This window comes from Anguilla rostrata, chromosome 12 (genome assembly GCF_018555375.3).
Source record: "Anguilla rostrata isolate EN2019 chromosome 12, ASM1855537v3, whole genome shotgun sequence".
NCBI classification, from domain to species: Eukaryota; Metazoa; Chordata; class Actinopteri; order Anguilliformes; family Anguillidae; genus Anguilla; species Anguilla rostrata.
Genome location: NC_057944.1, coordinates 7,203,615 through 7,222,636, shown reverse-complemented (window position 1 = coordinate 7,222,636; position 19,022 = coordinate 7,203,615). Strand labels below are relative to the sequence as shown.

The 19,022-nt window shown below is 46.5% G+C and overlaps 1 pseudogene; it reads right to left on the bottom strand.

The window, feature by feature from the left end:
- Positions 1-8,634: 8,634 nt before the first annotated feature.
- Positions 8,635-18,805, bottom strand: LOC135235792 (aldehyde dehydrogenase, dimeric NADP-preferring-like; annotated as a pseudogene).
- Positions 18,806-19,022: the final 217 nt, after the last annotated feature.

Genomic DNA, 19,022 nt, shown 5'->3' with positions numbered 1-19,022 from the left:
TCCCTGAGCCGAGGACCCTTGGTCACTCGCCAAAAAGGGCTCAGACACCCCCCCCCCCCCCCCCAAAGGCTCCCGAGGGCTCAGACACCCCCCCCCCACCCCCGAACAGAAAACCCATGGTCAGTGGTCAGCTGATCAGATTGTCCCCAGGCAGTGCTGGAGGAGGGGGGGGGGGGGGGGAAGCACTGACCCAAAATAACACTGGGAAGTGCTGCCAGAAGAAGAGAGATGCTAATTAAGTGCACAGAAGGGAGGCTGTGAGGTGGCAGTGAACCAAGAAGCCTGAGGGTGTGGAGATGAGGGGACGAGGGGGGGAGGAGATGAGAGAGAGAGAGAGAGGACAGTGGGGAGAGAGAGAGAGAGAGAGAGAGAGAGAGAGAGAGGACAGTGGGGAGAGAGGCAAAGGTGAAGGGTAAGCAATTCTAACCCACTGGCGCGTGACTCAGAGCAAGAATTTCCAAGAGCCTAAAAGGTGGTGGGGCTTTCTCCTACAGGGCCCCACTACTGTGGAACCAGCTTCCAAAATTTATAAAGGAGTCAGACACAGTCTCAATATTTAAATCTAGATTAAAAACGCACCTCTACGCTCAGGCTTACAATCAGTTGTAGTCTGGAGACAGGGTGCGAGAAGCCTATAGTCATAGAGCTTTGTAGGTGGCAATCCTTTCCTTACTGTCACCTGTCAGCTGTGACCCGACTTTACATGGGCTGGCCCTTGATAGGCGGGTATGGTTGTCTACCCCTCATGACTGCATGGGCTCTCCATCCTTGTCCTAGTAGATATGCAGCCATATTCTACTCCTGGCGGGGTCCCCCCAGTACATACCACTGGCACTTTACTCACTGTCTGCTATATTGCAAATTCCCTAATTGCCGTTTCCACCCTCTTCCCCACGCTGCCGGCGGGGCTCTTGCCCCAACCCTCGAGAGTGCTTTGAGAGTCGTCTGGTCTCCCCACCTCTGCGGTCCAGCCCTCCTTGTCATTGCCTCCACCCTGCCCACATCTGCTGCCACTGCTGTTCCCCATCACCGCCACCCGGCCCCACCCATCATCTGAGCCACATCACATATCATATCTTGTGCATAAACTGGCTGACATGCTGGTCACCAGTCGGCACCCTAAGCCGACCAGAGGAGGATGGGTTTCCCCCTTGAGCCTGGTTCCTTCCAAGGTTTCTCCCCATCTGCCACAGGGAGTTTTTCCTTGCCACTGTTGCCTTAGGCTTGCTCCTGTGGGGGTTTAGGCTAGGGTTGTCTGTAAAGCGTATTGTGACAACTGTTGTAAAATACGCTATATAAATAAAATTTGATTGATTTGATTGATTGACCCTGCGCCCCGCGCCCACGCCCCCACCCTGCCCCCCCATTGTCCCCCATTGCCCTCCATGCCCACTTCCCTCCACTGCCCCCGCCCCACTGCCCCGCCCACTGTCCCGCTGTATAACCGACGGAAAATCAGCCTGCAATAATGGCCGTAATGAAAAGAGTGGAAGGGTTAAAACTGTGCAAGACCTGTGGTCAGCAGTGTCGACAGCATCCGGCACACTCTGTTTGTGTAAACAGTACTAATGTTCATTAGAAGCACACTGTGTAAAAATACAATGCTCATCTGAAGAAATCTGACATACCCTGGGAAAAAACCCACAGTGGGTTCAGATTGACCACGCACTGAGCTCTAAACACTGATGTCAAACGGCAGAGGTACATGTAATGACCGTCCCCACCTGCGTCAGCAAGTCTGTCACCACGGTGATGAGACCCCATCCTCTCCCTGTGGGGGCGGGTGCTCTGGGGCCACTTCCTCATAATAACCGCTGTACAAGCCAAGGTCAGTGTGTCTTAATGAGTAACCATGGTGACAGTCTCTTAGAACCAGCCGAGAGTAGCTGTAGAGTAGAGGAGAGTACAGGAGTTGGGGAGTAGAGAGGTGTACAGCAGAGGAGGTGGGAAGTGGAGGAGTCTACAGTAAAGAAGATGCAGTGTAGAATAGTGGAGGTGCATAGGAGTGTGGACTAGAGGGATGTAGAGAGATGTAGAGAAGGGGATGTGTAGAGCGATGCAGAGTAGAGGATGTGTAGAGGGATGTAGAGTAGAGGATGAAAGGGGAGATGTACAGTAGAGGATGAGTAGAGGGATGTAGAGTAGAGGATGTGTACAGGGCTGTAGAGCACAGGATGTGTGGGGGGATGTAGAGTAGAGGATGAAAGGGGGGATGTACAGTAGAGGATGAGTAGAGGGATGTAGAGTAGAGGATGTGTACAGGGCTGTAGAGCACAGGATGTGTGGGGGGATGTAGAGTAAAGGATGTGTAGAGCGATGCAGAGTAAAGGATGTGTAGAGGGATGTAGAGTAGAGGATGTGTAGAAGGATGTTAGAGGAGAGGATGTGTGGGGGGATGTAGAGTAGAGGATGTGTGGGGGATGTAGAGTAGAAGATGTGTGGGGGATGTAGAGTACAGGATGTGTGGGGGATGTAGAGAAGAGCAAGAACGTAGGATAGAGGTGCACAGAGACATAGCAGTAGCCATGACAGTGTGGGGGTATTTGGAAAAACACACGCAGTGTAACAGGAATGAAACCAGAGATGATTGTCTGGTGACGAGTGGCTTGTGGTGCCAAATGTGGTTTTATTGGAAAACGAAAAATGCTGGCTCTTGTAATTCTTCCACTCCCGAAGCAGTCATTTAATTTATCATTCTTTCATTCTCCCTCTCACTGAGACACTACACACCAGAAAAAAATATATATGTACGTCTCAGAAGGATCCAGGAAAACTATTAATGAGGCCCAGCTTAGCTCCGGAGACCGGCTTCTAATCCTGAGCTTTTCCGGGAAATTCCCAAAAACCGAACAGGAGCGCTTTCCTCCCTGACAGGGGGAGAAAGTTCTGGCAGCCACGGGCGAGAAAAAAAAGCTGACCGGAAACATGGCTCCTCACAGCTCTCTTTGGGGTCGGCCGTCTCGCCCCGAAACTTTCCATCACAGGGCACCGCTGCAGCACGTTCTGAGGCTCTAGCTCAAACGGAATGGCCGCCGTCCGACAGAAACTCTCCCGCAGCAGAATGCAGACAACTGTCTGTGTGCTAACATGTAGCGCCTGTTTGTATACTGACTCTGAGTCTGTGTGCTAACATGTAGCGCCTGCTTCTGTACTGACTCTGAGTCTGTGTGCTAACATGTAGCGCCTGCTTCTGTACTGACTCTGAGTCTGTGTGCTAACATGTAGCGCCTGCTTCTGTGCTGACTCTGAGTCTGTGTGCTAACATGTAGCGCCTGCTTCTATACTCACTCTGAGTCTGTGTGCTAACATGTAGCGCCTGTTTCTGTACTGACTCTGAGACTGTGTGCTAACATGTAGCGCCTGCTTCTGTACTGACTCTGAGTCTGTGTGCTAACATGTAGCGCCTGTTTCTGTACTGACTCTGAGTCTGTGTGCTAACATGTAGCGCCTGTTTCTATACTGATTGAGTCTGTGTGCTAACATGTAGTGCCTGTTTCTGTACTGAGTCTGTGTGCTAACATGTAGCGCCTGTTTCTGTACTGACTCTGAGTCTGTGTGCTAACATGTAGCGCCTGTTTCTGTACTGACTCTGAGTCTGTGTGCTAACATGTAGCGCCTGTTTCTGTACTGACTCTGAGTCTGTGTGCTAACATGTAGCGCCTGTTTCTGTACTGACTGAGTCTGTGTGCTAACATGTAGCGCCTGCTTCTGTACTGACTCTGAGTCTGTGTGCTAACATGTAGCGCCTGTTTCTGTACTGACTCTGAGTCTGTGTGCTAACATGTAGCGCCTGTTTCTATACTGATTGAGTCTGTGTGCTAACATGTAGCGCCTGCTTCTGTACTGACTCTGAGTCTGTGTGCTAACATGTAGCGCCTGTTTCTGTACTGAGTCTGAGTCTGTGTGCTAACATGTAGCGCCTGCTTCTGTACTGACTCTGAGTCTGTGTGCTAACATGTAGCGCCTGCTTCTGTACTGACTCTGAGTCTGTGTGCTAACATGTAATGTCTGTATCTGTTTCTGTGCTGACTTTAAGTCTGTTTTCTAACATGCAAACTGACATGTACTGACTCTGAGTTTGTTGTGGACAGCTGTTATGGACAGAATTATGGACAGCTGTTACTTATTATCCTGTCATAGCCGGGGAGGGGGGGGGGGGGGGGGGATGCTGATCCTGCATACATGAGGCCTTGGACAGTCATATGTTTTCCTTCTCAAAGAACAGAGGCAAGAGTAGATCAGTGTCAGGCTATACTGCCCCCCCCCCACGACCCCAGACAGAGCACCCTTCCTGTAAAGCATTTCTTACAGAGAAGTGCATTATGGGAGACCACTCTGCCTTGTCTCCCACGAAAGATTTCTTCTCAGCCCTAAATTGTGGGCGAGAGCAACAGCGCCCCCCGCTGGCCAGCAGCAGTCACGCTAATTCAAGACAGATAAAATGCTCGTTACTTTAGGCCCCCAGACAGGTTTGGCGGTAAGACATGCAAACACACGCCTGGAGATCTTCCGAGGTCAGCCCCGGAAGAGTCAGTAACAAAAAGGGGACGGAGATCGACGCTTCCCATTCGCTGCGCATGTATCTGAGCCCAGATTGCACGATCGCATTCGTTTGTGTATTGTACGAGCGTCCGAGGAAAAGCCCCGGTTTTCACGGCGTATATGCGATCCAGATGTGTGGCAGAAAGGCTCGTCTGTTCAGCGCAGAGCCGGACGTGCAGAGCGATCGCGCGTACAGAAGCCCGGGCGTCCGGGCCGCCGGCGAATCCTACGCCTCTCACAGGCTTACGCTTCAAGGGTAACCGTGTTTGAGTTTCGGCGTTTTTAACGCGATCATAATCTGCAGAGAACCGTTGGCGCAGCTGGAGGAAACGCTGGCTTCCTGCTGATGGATGAGACGCAGAATTGGCTCTGAGGAGAGTTCCTGCCGTCCAAAATGAAATGGCCAATTAGAGCGACCGACGTCCTGTTTGGTTTCTTAGAAAATGGCAGGGTTAATGGCGAGCCATATCGCCATGAGCATCCTGCTCCAGAGCATTTCAGGAACATTTCATCATCTGTCTGTGGGTCTGCGCGTGTGCATCTGTGTGCATGTGTGTGTCTTATTTGTGTATGCACTGTTTGTGTGTGTGTGCGTATGTGTGTGTATGTGTTTGTGTGTGTGTGTGTGTATGCGTATGTATGTGTGTGTGTGTGCATATGTGTATTATGTATGTGTGTGTTTGTGTGTGTGCATATGTGTGTGTGCGTGTGTATGTATGTGTATGTGTGTGTGCGTTTGCGTGCTTGTGTGTGTGTGTGTGTGTGTGTGTGTGTGTGTCTGTCTTCACGCGTGTGTGTTTATATGCACGTAGCCACCCACGTCTTGGACATCCTGCAGAGCCACTCTCTCTCTGAGACAGACGGAAGAGAACTGGCAGCAGGTACAGCAGCGTGTGCCTTCCCACAAAAAAAGCCTCTAATTTCAGAGCCGAGAGAAGAGGTATAAACGCCTGTGAGTCAGCAAACAGGATGTTCACCTGAAGGAACAAGAGGGGAGATCCTGTCGCTGATAGTGACTCACTGCTTTCCTAAGAGAGTGGAGCACGGTCCCCTAACCCAAACCCCTAACCCCTAACCCTACTACAAAACAACAAGGCACAAGGCAAATCATCCCACTCATCACCACCTCCTCTGCATTTAGCAAAGCAACAAACAGGAAAAGCAAAGAGAACCGAGCCAGGACCCTGCAAAGCACAGACCTGCTCCAGGACTACAAAATCACCTCTGCCTACAAAAGAAACAAGAACCTGGCAAGCAGCAAACCACCAGAAATCAACACGGCACCCACGCAAGACCCGGCGTGTTACAAAAAGGGCGCTACACTCAAGAAAAACACGACAAACACCACATACCTAATCAAGAAAACACTTACAGTCAACACAATCAACTGCATACAGGTTATAAAGCATAATCGCTGTGATATACAATACGTAGGAGAGACAGTGAATACAATTAGGACTAGATTAGCACAACACATATATGACATTAAAAACCACAGAGGCACACACCTAGTGGCTCACTCCCTTCACCGTGGACTTGGCATTAGAATCGTTACGTTATATCGTACCTCCAAACAAATGCTAACCGAACACCAGTAGACAAATGCAGGACAGAAAGACGCTGGATTGTCAAACCCAAAACCAGATTCCCAGGAGGACTAAATAAATGCACATAAACATTAACGCAAGAGGGACCTAATTCTTTCTACTTAAATTTTCCAGTACACTGAATGGCCAGTGCGAACTGTTCTTTCCCAAGGGGCCCTCAGCAGGGGTAACTTGGGAAAGAAAATTTTTCCTAACATAACCCCAACCCAAGCACACCGCAGTCAGACAGAGCTGTGTGTATGGAGCTATCGCAACAGTTTCCCCTCACATCTACATTTTATCCTGTTGTGCTCTGACTGGCCATGCCCTGACCACATCAGTGCTTCGGCTCTTCGGCTCCCTCTGGTGGCTGAAGGTTGCCGGGTCAGCACCAAGATGGTCCGAGGTTGGCTGGCGCTGTAGACCTTTGCCCAACTCAAGGGAAATCCAATCAGAGATAAACTGGGCCAGATTTGGGGGAAAAAATCAGCCCTGAGCCAGAACACATTGGAGGAAGGATGATGTCATGGTACAGCTTGCGTGGTGGCTGGTGGCCAGGATTCTTGTCTAATCGCTTGTCACTACCTGACAAAACCACTGAAGCACTTTGATTGGTTACTACCCAGAATCAATAGATGTAGTCCAATACCACTTTTTTGTGAGCAGTCAGCTAATGAGAGTGTTTCCTTCTTCATGAACAGAAACTGCTGATTAAAAGTTCATTTAGAGATGATTCACTGTGCATTATATGAATGTAGAGAGCAGGTGAAACCTGTTTTGACCTGGTAAAATAGAACTTGTGCAACCTGGGTGCTATGATGGATGATTTCTCCCAAATATATCTCCTTATATGCTAGCAAGATAGAGGTTTGGAGTTTTTTTCGTATTGTCTGCAGATTATGGGCCGATGTAATAGCTCTATTACATTACTGCAGTGGGTTATTTTGGTAGAACCACAGGTCCATCTCCCAAACCCAGTTCCACTCCCTACACGTGACACATGACCTCATACTGATGTCATTTTCAGAACTGGCTGCTGGCACAAACAGTCTATGCAGTTATTCAGGGCCACAACCATGGATTCAGGTTTGACAATTCAGGTTTAATTATTCGTTGAAAGACATTTTAAATGAGAAGTGTTGAGAGGACACCGAAAGCTTTTTTGATGCTGTGGTTCTTGTGCCAGTTCCCCCGGTCCACGTTCGTGGACAAATCCCCCCAGGTCCACAATCGCCTGCCCCCAGTTATGTCCTGTTTAGGGCCCCCAAAATCCTGGAGCCGGCTCTGGTTATTGGGCTCCTGTGTGGGAACTCGGTTGCATTATAATTACAGCTGGGTGTTTAACACGGAAGTCACAGGTGTCACAGATTCTGTGATTTTTTTTGGCCGTTCAGTGACTTTCCCCTTTCGCCATTTTCTGCGATTTCCTCTGTTTTTAGTGCTTTTTGTGGTTTTTCAGGCAGTTTTGAATGATAACTGTCAACCTTAACACAGCCTACAGTATTGTTTGTATCGGCTTATGCATTTTAACAATATTGCCAATTGCGGGGAAAAGCAAAGCAGGACAATTTATACAGATCCTGGATTGCGAGATTGAAATTCCCGTCCATGTCAGTTGTTGCAATCAGATGTTTGACGGCCCCTGTCAACGATGTTGATGCCCAGTGATCCTTCCCCCGCTACCATAACATCAGTGACAAGAGACGCTCCATCAAAGGCCAAACCTGGCTACGTACAACATATTGCACCAAAACAAAATTGTAATAAATAAAAAATGGACACATGGTAACCGTGTTGCTTTTCACTAATGCAATTTGAGCACGCCCTATTTCTAAGAAGGTTCTGTTAAATTAAAGGCTAAATAGCGAGCCCTTTATTCCCGTGATTAAATGCACCAGCCAATAAACATTTTGCTCACCATTCAACTCACATACCTATGGGAAATTTAGACTCTCCAATTAGCCTACCTGCATGCCTTTGGACTGTGGAAGGAAACCACGGTACCCGGAGGAAACGGTACACGGGGAGAGCATGCAAACTCCACAGAGAAAGGCCCCAAGCCGAGATTCGAACCCACGACCTTCTTGCTGTGAGGCGACAGTGCCACCCACTGCACCCATGCCGCCCACTTACCCATAGGCTATTTGTTCCCAGCAGCCAGTTACTGCCTGTCGATTTAGTGAAACTTCAAACACTTATTCCGGTTGCTATAGTTGCGCATGTTATTTCCCACGGCCGCGCATGAGATCTATTAATTTAATAAATCAACGTTTTTTTTTTCACTCAGTGATTTCTTCTGCTTTTTCCTGTGATTTTCGACTTTGCTGTGACTGCTCAGAGACTTCAGCCAATATTTTCTGTGACAGTTATCCAGCCTTAGTTATGTTAATATTACAGAACTAATCCAGCCATAATCCTGCCACCCAGCTGCCCTGTGGCTCAGATTTTTGTAAAAAAAAAATAGTAGATATTCGCCACACATTATTTACAACAAAAAAAAAATACATGAAGATCTACAGTATTTTATTTATGTGTTAACAAAGTAGTTTCCTATTTGATCGTAGATAGCAATTTATCATTCTGTCTCTAGTAGGTAGGTTTGGGTTAGGCTTAGGGCTAGGTAATCCAGCTGACACTACACAGATGCAGACATGGGCATAGTACAGCAGTGTAGTACATAGTACAGCAGTACAGTATATAGTACAGCAGTATAGTACATAGTACAGCAGTGTAGTACATAGTACAGCAGTGTAGTACAATGGCTAAAGAACTGGTCTTGTAAACTGATGGTCACAGGTTCAGTTGTGATTACCAGTTCATTGAAAATGTGCATGTGTAAAAAAACATTAAATACATATTCTGTTTGATTTACAATAAGTTTCCAAAAACTGTACCGTATTTTTTTTATTCAAAGGGTATATAGCGACACCATGTGGTCAGAGGCAGCTCCTGCACAGCTTTATTAAACATACTGTATCTTTACATAGAACAATATAGGCTACATGTGTAAACCACTGGAGGGAAATCGTTACCTTAAAGGTTCTGCCAAATGACTGTTTTCCGTGCTTTAGACCTCAAACACCAGAACAGAGATTATAAAGCTGGCAGGACATCAGAAAACTCTCTAAATATCCATAATATCCTTCATAGCAAACAGAAACTAGCTGGGCCAATCAAAAACTAAAGTTAAAATAATATTTACAAATGCGATAAAGCGAACTATCCCTTTTAAAAGCACACATTTTAGTGACAGATTATAAAATTCATTTGCAAAGTAAGCATAATTTTAGTATGAAATACTTAATTGCTGAGATTGTGACCATAACAGCCACAGGAAGCCTTTTCTACACTTAAGCTTCTACATCATACACACTGCTTTATGCATTATTGTTTATATAATCCAAATTTTAAAAAATAATTTGACATAGAATACAATAATACAATACACTGCAATAGTATTAGGAAAGAAATAGTTATTCATATTGATAAGTATTTGAAAATAGATACTGGTCCTGTGGAGATCTCATGATGTCTGGACCATCCCCCTTTTAGTCCTGCTGCTCCATCACCATGGGAACGCCTGGAAACAAACATTCCACACATGCCAGTGGTTACAGACAGCAGTTACTGTAGCTTCGAGGAATAAACTTCTATCAACCCAGAATGCACAGTAGGGGGACATTATGCAATAACCATAACTTTGACTGCAAGTTCCAGCCAGCTATGTAATGGCTAACTAACTAAAGATGTTCTCAGATTTTCTGCATTAAAAATTTAATATAAACTTGACATTTTACTTCCAGGTTGTATACAACCACTTTTGAATATGCAATGCCTGCTTTTATTTTAACTTTCTCTTTAAAATTTTGAATTTTCAAAAGTAGCCAGCTCAAGCCAGCTAATGTTTATCCCTCAAATCTTCGTAATGACACATTAATCTAGTAACACATTAACACATTGGTTTTATCACTTCATACCACATATATGCCAAAAACCATGACAAGGTAAAATCAAACAGGTCCAAACAGTGTCAGTGTCCAAAGAGTGTCAGAGTTAAATATTGTCTACTGAGCAGCAGACTCCAGTCCCTGGTCCCTAATCCCCATCTGCACAAGAGAGGCTATGCAGGCTCTTTCTGTGTTCTCCCATAATGCATTGCATCTTGCAAAGTTAGCCGAATATTCCTTAGCACAGAAATGGAATATACTACAAACTATATTTAAATAAAACATATTATCAAGATATTTCTTACATTTCACAATAAGCGTACAGGCAAATATGCTAATTATTGCCGCTTTCAGATATAGAATTATATACTTTTAAACAGATTCCTGTGAAATATATCTATTATATTTTCCAAAGATTCCACACATTTACTGTATATGAAAGTACATTCCAGTTCTGCAAAGGATGGCATCCCAGCCAAAGACTGATTAGCATGACCTTCCAGACAGGATACTGTTCTGGCCAGCGGCACTGCAGACCAGCACATAACCGGTCACATGACAAAAGGCTTTTGCCATTAGTGTTTACCTGCCCTATCACAGAACAGCACCTTTACTGGTCAATAAGGTGCATGCAGTGTGCTTGGACTAGCTGCACCTGTAACGGCTAGCTTTAGCATTAGCGCATGCTAGCCTCAGCTCTCCTGGATTGAGAGCATTCTACAGCAATGGGACGGCACAAAAATGTGATTGAGCATTCCGAATTAAAAAAATAAAATTTAAACGAAAAGATTAATCATTTTATAAAGACCTCATTCAATTGTATTCAATTATTGACTGTTCATTTGCCATGGGTAATTAACATAGAAACAGGATTACCATGAAAAGAATGACACTTCTGCTAACACAACCCATGAAGTTTCATTCTGGTGGATTCTAGAAAAAAAGAAAGACACAGATACGAGTATATTCAGTGGGATTATAGTCTCCATCTTGTGTTCTCACTCAAGACAAAATATGAACAAACTGGACCAATGTACATTAGAACAGTTAGTGCATGTAATTTTGTTACGAAATTATTATTTATTATTATTTATTTATTTTACAAAAGTCAACATTAACCAATGGACAACTGATGAGGATACAGTTGTGGTCAAAATGTATTGGCACCCTAGCACACCCTAGAATGTCTTAAAATTAAATTTCTACTTATTTTGAAATTAAATGTCTAAAATAAGTAGAAAAAAGCTGAAAAATCATTTTGGTCTTCACACTTTTACTGATTTGATTTCCATCCTTAAATGAGGGTAAAAATGACCATTCAATTACATTTAAATTTTCTTCAGTAATTTTCTGCACAACACTGAAAATGGAAATTTTCAAGGCTATTTTCCAATACCTTGGCATTCCTCTTTCAACGGTTCGTAATGTTAAGTTTGAAGTCCTCCAAGGACAAGACCAAAAGTGCAAAATTGACCACAACTCTTGCAACCAGTTGGTTTAGACAGTTGAAAAAGCACTTCACACAACTGCCAAAGATCTAAAGGTTCACCTGGAGAACGCTGGAACAACAGTTTCAACCTGCACCAAATTGTTCACGCTTCTGGGTATGTGTGTGTTTGTGTGGAATAACCTCACCTTCAGCAGCACTACCAGCAGGCCAATAAGCAGCCCCAGAGCCAAAATGGCGTCTGTTTATGTGTGTGTTCGTGTGCTATACCCTCACCTTCAGTAGCACTGCCAGCAGACCAATAAGCCACCCCAGATCCAAAATGGCATCTGTTTACATGTGTTTGTGTGCTATATCCTCACCTTCAGCAGCACTACCAGCAAGGCAATGAGCAGCCCAGGAGCCAAAATGGCGTCTGTTTACATGCATGTTCGAGTGCTATATCCTCACCTTCAGCAGCACTACCAGCAGAGCAATAAGCAGCCCCAGAGCCAAAATGGAGGCTAGAATGGCCCATACGCAGGTGAACCTGGCACAGCTGCACAGGCGCCGGAGCATGAAGAAGCGAACTCTGCGCAGTCGGGCGGGGGACTGGGGCGGGTAGCGGGCCTGGTTCAGGCCCTCCAGAGCCAGGGGTCGGACCAGGCAGCTTCGCAGGTGGCTCAGCTGGTCAAAGGTGTGCCGGCCGTGGTACCGGCCCGTTCCGCTGTGGCCTGCAGCGGATAGAACAGCGGGATGGGTTTACTTCCTCTGAACTACACCCAGCACCTCCATTCCTCCAAAATCTGGCGGTAGCTGAACTACACCTGGCTCCTACACCTCTCCCAAATCTGGCGGTAGCTGAACTACAGCCAGCGCCTCCATCCCTCCAAAATCTGGCGGTAGCTGAACTACACCTGGCTCCTGCACCTCTCCCAAATCTGGCGGTAGCCGAACTACACCCTGCTCCTCCATCCCTCCCACATCTATCGGTAGCTGAACTACACCCGGCTCCTGCACCCTCCCAATGGCGTAGCCAAACTACACCCGCTCCCCATCTCGCACATCTACGGTAGCTGAACTACACCGGCTCCTCACCCCCCATACTGGCGTAGCTAACTACCACCAGCATCCCCACCCTCCAATCTGGGGTAGGCGAGACTACACCGGCTCTCCCCCGCACAAAATGGCAGTTGGGCGCTGTCTCACCACGCCAGTCGAGGGCGGAGCTCTCTAGGCATCATCACGTCGTTCACAGTCACGCCCCCGCTGCACGTCTCATCCAGCATGCGCCGTACCACCTGCGGGAGAGGCGGGGTCAGGGGGGCGGAGTCAACACCCAGCCACACAACAGCGCAGTCAGGGGGGCGGAGTCAACACCCAGCCACACAACAGTGCAGTCAGGGGGGCGGAGTCTCAGCCACACAACAGCGCAGTCAGGGGGCAGAGTCTCACCCAGCCGCACAACAGCGCAGTCAGGGGGAGGAGTCTCACCCAGCCGCACAACAGCGCAGTCAGGGGGCGGAGTCTCACCCAGCCGCACAACAGCGCAGTCAGAGGGGCGGAGTCTCACCTTACTGCTGGAGGAGAAGACGTACAGGGCCAGGGGCTTCTCTCTCTCGTTGATAAAGCGAATGGCCTCGTCCTCTCCGCTGACCGTTACTATGGGCAACAGGGGGCCAAAGATCTCCTCCTGCATCACCCTGGCGGCGGGGGACACGTCCGTCAGGACAGTGGGGGCTGATTCGGAGAGAAAGTCAAACACACACGTCTTACCATACTCCACGTGATATCTACATACACACCTAATGTACCCACACCTGTAACTTCCATACTACACACACAGTACCGATGTAGCGCTGTGATTGGTCGCTGCCGCCACCCAGTGCCACTGTGCAGCCCTCCAGCAGGGCCATGACTCGAATGAAGTGGCGCTGACTGATGATGCGTCCATAATCCGGGGAGGTCATGGGGTCATCACCATAGAACTCCTACAACCAGACACAAGATTAACCACAGACAGTAAGAAAGACATGCAGTTAGACCACAGCACTGGCTGTGATTTAATTGTGTAATTAGTGTGTGTGATTAGTGTATGATTAGCATGTATGATTAGTGTGTGTAACTAGTGTGTGAGATTAGCATGTGTGAATAGTGTGTGTAACTAGTGTGTGAGATTAGCATGTGTGACTAGTGTATGTGATTAGTGTGTATGATTAACCATTATTAGTGCATGTGATTAGGGACCTGTGATTAAATTGTGTTGTAAGTGTATGTGATTAGCGTCTGTGATTAGTGTGTGTGATTAGCCTGTGTGATTAGCCTGTGTGACTAGCGTGCGTGACTAGCCTGTGTGATTAGTGTGTGTGATTAGCCTGTGTGATTAGTGTGTGTGACTAGCCTGTGTGATTAGTGTGTGTGATTAGTGTGTGTGACTAGCCTGTGTGATTAGTGTGTGTGATTAGCCTGTGTGATTAGTGTGTGTGATTAGCCTGTGTGATTAGTGTGTGTGATTAGTGTGTGTGATTAGCCTGTGTGATTAGTGTGTGTGATTAGCGTGTGTGATTAGCTTGTGTGATTAGTGTGTGTGATTAGCCTGTGTGATTAGCCTGTGTGATTAGTGTGTGTGATTAGCGTGTGTGATTAGCCTGTGTGATTAGCGTGTGTGATTAGTGTGTGTGATTAGCCTGTGTGATTAGTGTGTGTGATTAGCATGTGTGATTAGCATGTGTGATTAGCCTGTGTGATTAGCGTGTGTGATTAGCCTGTGTGATTAGCGTGTGTGATTAGTGTGTGTGATTAGCCTGTGTGATTAGTGTGTGTGATAAGTGTGTGTGATTAGCCTGTGTGATTAGCGTGTGTGACTAGCCTGTGTGAGCATGCATGTTTGGGTGGAGCTCAGACGGTTTGTACCTGCAGTGTGTGACGGATCTCCTGCACCACCCGGTCCTGGATGCTGGGCTCACACAGGATGTAGTCGGGGGCGATGCAGGTCTGGCCGCAGTTTGAAAACTTCCCCCAGGTGATTCGCCTTATTAAACAGCGTCAGAAGGGCAAAGATGTGCACATCTTAACACACATGTACAGAGAGACACGCGCACATTTATAAACTTAGCTACATGAAAATCATCAAATTCAACAGAATCTTTCTCTCCAAAAACAATTTTAGATTCATCTCGCACCTGCCCCCTGCATCTCACCAGCAGGCCGTGTTGATGTCACAGTGCTTACCTGCAGGCTGTGCTGATGTCACAGTGCTTACCTGCAGGCTGTGCTGATGTCACAGTGCTTACCTGCAGGCTGTGCTGATGTCACAGTGCTTACCCGCAGGCTGTGCTGATGTCACAGTGCTTAACCGCAGGCCGTGCTGATGTCACAGTGCTTACCCGCAGGCCGTGCTGATGTCACAGTGCTTACCTGCAGGCCATAGTGATGTCACAGTCCTTACATTCAGGCCACTCTGATGTCACAGTGCTTACCTGCAGGCCATGCTGATGTCACAGTCCTTGTGTATGTAGCAGGGGCTCTTCCCCCCCAGCTCCAGGGTGACGGGGGTCAGGTGACGGGCGGCAGCCTCCATCACCAGCTTCCCCACACTGCTGCTCCCCGTGTAGAAGATGTGGTCAAAGCGCTGCCTCAGCAGCTCCTGGGTCTGCGGCACCCCCCCCAACACCACGGGGTACATCTCCTGGAAACACACACACAGTGACATCACACACAAGTACAGTGCCATGAAAAAGTATCTGTCCCCTCCCTGATGTCGTCTGTTATTGCATATTTGTAACTCTGAATGGTTTCCGATCTTTAGACCTAATGTAACATTAGACAAAGGGAACCCAAGTAACCACAAAATACATTTTTTAAATTATTAATGAAAAAATTTATCAACCACCCATATGACCCATGCGAAAAAGTAACTGCCCCCTTAAACTTAATAACTGGTTGCACCACGTTTAGCAGGGATGACTTGCTAAACGTGGTGCAACCGATGATCTTGGATCATTTTCTTGCTGAATAACCCAATTTTGCTTCAGCTTCAGCTCTCAGACAGATGACCGGACATTCTCCTTAATATTAATAATTTTCTGCTACAGAGCAGAATTCATGGTTCCTATAAAAATGGCAAGTGGTCCAGGTCCCGAGGCAGCAAACCATCCCCATGTGACTGTTGGTACGATGTTCTAACTGTGAAATGCAGTATTAGTTTTACAGCAAAAATAATGGGATCTGTGTTGTCCAGGAAGTTCCATTTCTGACTCATCTGTCCATAAAACACTATCCAAAAGGCTTGGGGATCATCTAGGTGCTTTTTTTGCAAATGCGAGATGAGATATATTTCAACAACTTTTTTCCTCATCTCTTCTGGAATATCCTTGACCGTGGCATAGTGAGTTTGTCTAAATATTGTTGGGACTAATTCACTCTGATGGTAAGGTTCAATATGAGTGAGATTCAACAGGGCTGGCAGCAATCAAGTCTGGCTGTATTCAATCAGCTGAATCCAATTATCAATTCAATTTGGTTAACTGGTTGATTGAGTAAATTGATCGATTAATTTTTCATAGTAATATGGGTGTTCGAGTGATATGGGTGTTTGATAACTTTTTTAATTAAATAAATCCATCCATTATCTATTCCCACTTATCCTGGTCAGGGTCGCAAAGAGGCTGGAGCCTATCCCAGCGTGCATTGGACGAGAGGCCGGAATACATCCTGGACAGGGCAATCATTAAATAAATTAAACATTTGTTTAAAAAATGTGTTTTGTGTTTACTCAGGTTTCCTTTGTCTAATTTTACAATTTGTCCAAAGATCTAAAACACAGTGTGACAAATATGCGATAATAGAGGACATCAGGGAGGGGCCAGATACTTGTTCACGGCACTGTACATCAGACAGGCGCGCTGTGACATCATAAACACAGTGACATCACATACATGCAAGACATCAAACTCACACAGTGACACGTGCAAACAGTGAAATTGCACACAGTGACATTACACACACACACACCCACATGCACAAGCAGACCTGACACAGAGGGTGACTGGTTAAATCACCTTATCCAGGTATTGTGGGAGGAGCTCCTGTAGAAGTCTGGAGGAATGCTCACTCAACTCCGATGGCTTCACCACAGCAGCATTGCCTACAGAGATGTACTATTTCATATTAGCATTTTGAACTAAATGTATATGGTGCCAATGCACATGGAATTGATAAACGTGAACGGATTTGATCTGAGAGAGAGAGACAGAGGTAGGTAGGAAGGGAAATGTACCAGCTGCAATGGCCCCGATCAGGGGCTGGAGAGTAAGTGCCCAGGGGTAGTTCCAGGCTCCGATGATGAGCACCACCCCCAGGGGCTGGGGCTGGATGAACACCTGGTCATTGATGGTGAGCAAGGCCTTCTCCACCGGCCGAGGCGCCGCCCACTCCGCCAGCCGGTCCAGGGCCAGGGAGATCTCCCCCTCCAGGCCGATGAGCTCGAACAGCTGCGCGTCAAAACCGCTCTGCCCACGGCAACCCAAAAAACCGTAAATCAGCACCATAACCACAGCCCCGCCCAGCAGAGGGCTCCATGGTCACACTCTCACAGTCCAAACCAGGGGCGCTCAACTCTGGTCCTGGAGGGCAGGTCTGGGTGGTGCTTTTTGTTCAAACTGATTACCTTAGTTGTAGTTTTCTGACAGCTCTACAAACTACGCTGGTTCCCTCCTGTGCAGCACAGTAAAGCCTTTAGGATGCACTTCCAGCCTGCACCTGTAGTTGGTGCTTATACAAATGTCAGCTCAAGGAATGTTTGAGCAAATGAAATAATTAAGAGCAGAGGTTGCTACAAAAATCATAAACGGAAAAGGCCCCTGTTGCGCACCCCTGTTCTAAACAGTTTAAGATGTGCTGCGGGGTCTCACCTTGTGCAGGTCTAGTTTGAGAGATGCGGAGATTTCGGACTCATGCTCTGCCACCATCTGACGCAGGGCCTTCAGCTGCTGAACTCTGAACCCCAGGGGTCGCGACCTCCCAGACAGGAAGGCTGCTCTGCTCCTTTCCACCACCTGCTTCTCCATAATGAGCTATGAACACACATCTGCACGTGAGTAAAGTCAACACCACAGTCTCACCTTGCACACCTTATCTCACACGCTTGCACACCTTAACTCAACCACATATACCAGGTAAATATCACATACAGTGCTGTGAAAAATGGGTGTTACAAATGTGTTTTTTGTTTACTCAGTTTCCTTTCGTTTAATCTTACATTTTGTCCAAAGTTCTAAAACCGTTCAGTGTGACAAAGATGCAGTAGGCCTAATAGAGGTAAAAAAACAGGAAGGGGGTAAATAATTTTTCATGGCACAATACTTCCATCACGGTGTAAGGTTTGCTTTCATTTGTCGGTATTATTTAGCCAGACACATAACTTGTCTATATTACTCATTTATAAAAGATAATTCCAGGTTCTATTAGAATTTTTTAAAAGTAATTTCACAGCGTTATAGTCGACAAATCACTGCATGAAAATATCTTTAAGAGAGCTGAACTGAACAAGCACTCAAATAATAATAATAATAATAATAATAATATTTACGTCAGATACTTACATTTTCATTTCGCGCTGTAAAATGGCTAAAACAATTAAGCGTTTTACCAAGCGTTGTACCATGAATACACACGGAACTGTCCGATTTTATTATTTACCTTCCACAGTAAAATATTGTAGTACGGTTATGCCTCCATATAGCCTGCAGTAGCCTGTACTAAGGTATCGCGTGCTCTTGTAGTGTAGCCTATTTGGATAACGTGCGCTCTTAGTAGCGCGTTCAAATCATTTAAACAAAATAATTGTTACTAATTTAGACCTGACAGTTGTGCAAAAGCACATTTCAGCAAGTTAGCCGACGAGCGGATAGCCTACAATTAAGTCGGCAACAATTTCGGTGGCATTAAATTTATACTCACCTTAAAGAGTGGGGCTCGGGGGACCGTGTACTTGGCGGCCAGCGGACTTTCGTTTTGAGATGAGAAAACCAAAATCGGGAAACGAGCTGTTTCCCAAGAACTATTTAGAAATAGGGATTTCCATATTTAGTGGGCTTGCTTCCGGGCAAGCCCACTCCTGCTATCTTTCTTTTCTTTCTTTTTTTCTTTCTGATCTGCACTTTCTGCCCAAATTTTTTTTAGCTCTAACTAGTCATACAGTTTTTGCACTACATTCAAACTTTTTACATCAAACCTCATTTCAAAACGAAAATCCATTGGCCGCCAAGTACAGGGACCGTATATGTTGAACACCCATCCAATGGGCACATAGGGTTACAGTAAAATTGGGATGGCAGGTATGCCATCCCGGCAAGTTACGCCTTGGCGGGGGCATGCCCCATACCTATACAGCACAGAGAGTTTGGCATTATTATATAGCCCAGTGGAGACCAGAAATGGAACAGGGGGTGGGCCTTGGCAAGACAGGGTGGGCACTAGTCACTGAACAATATTCAACCCAGACCTTCATTTAGTTGAGGA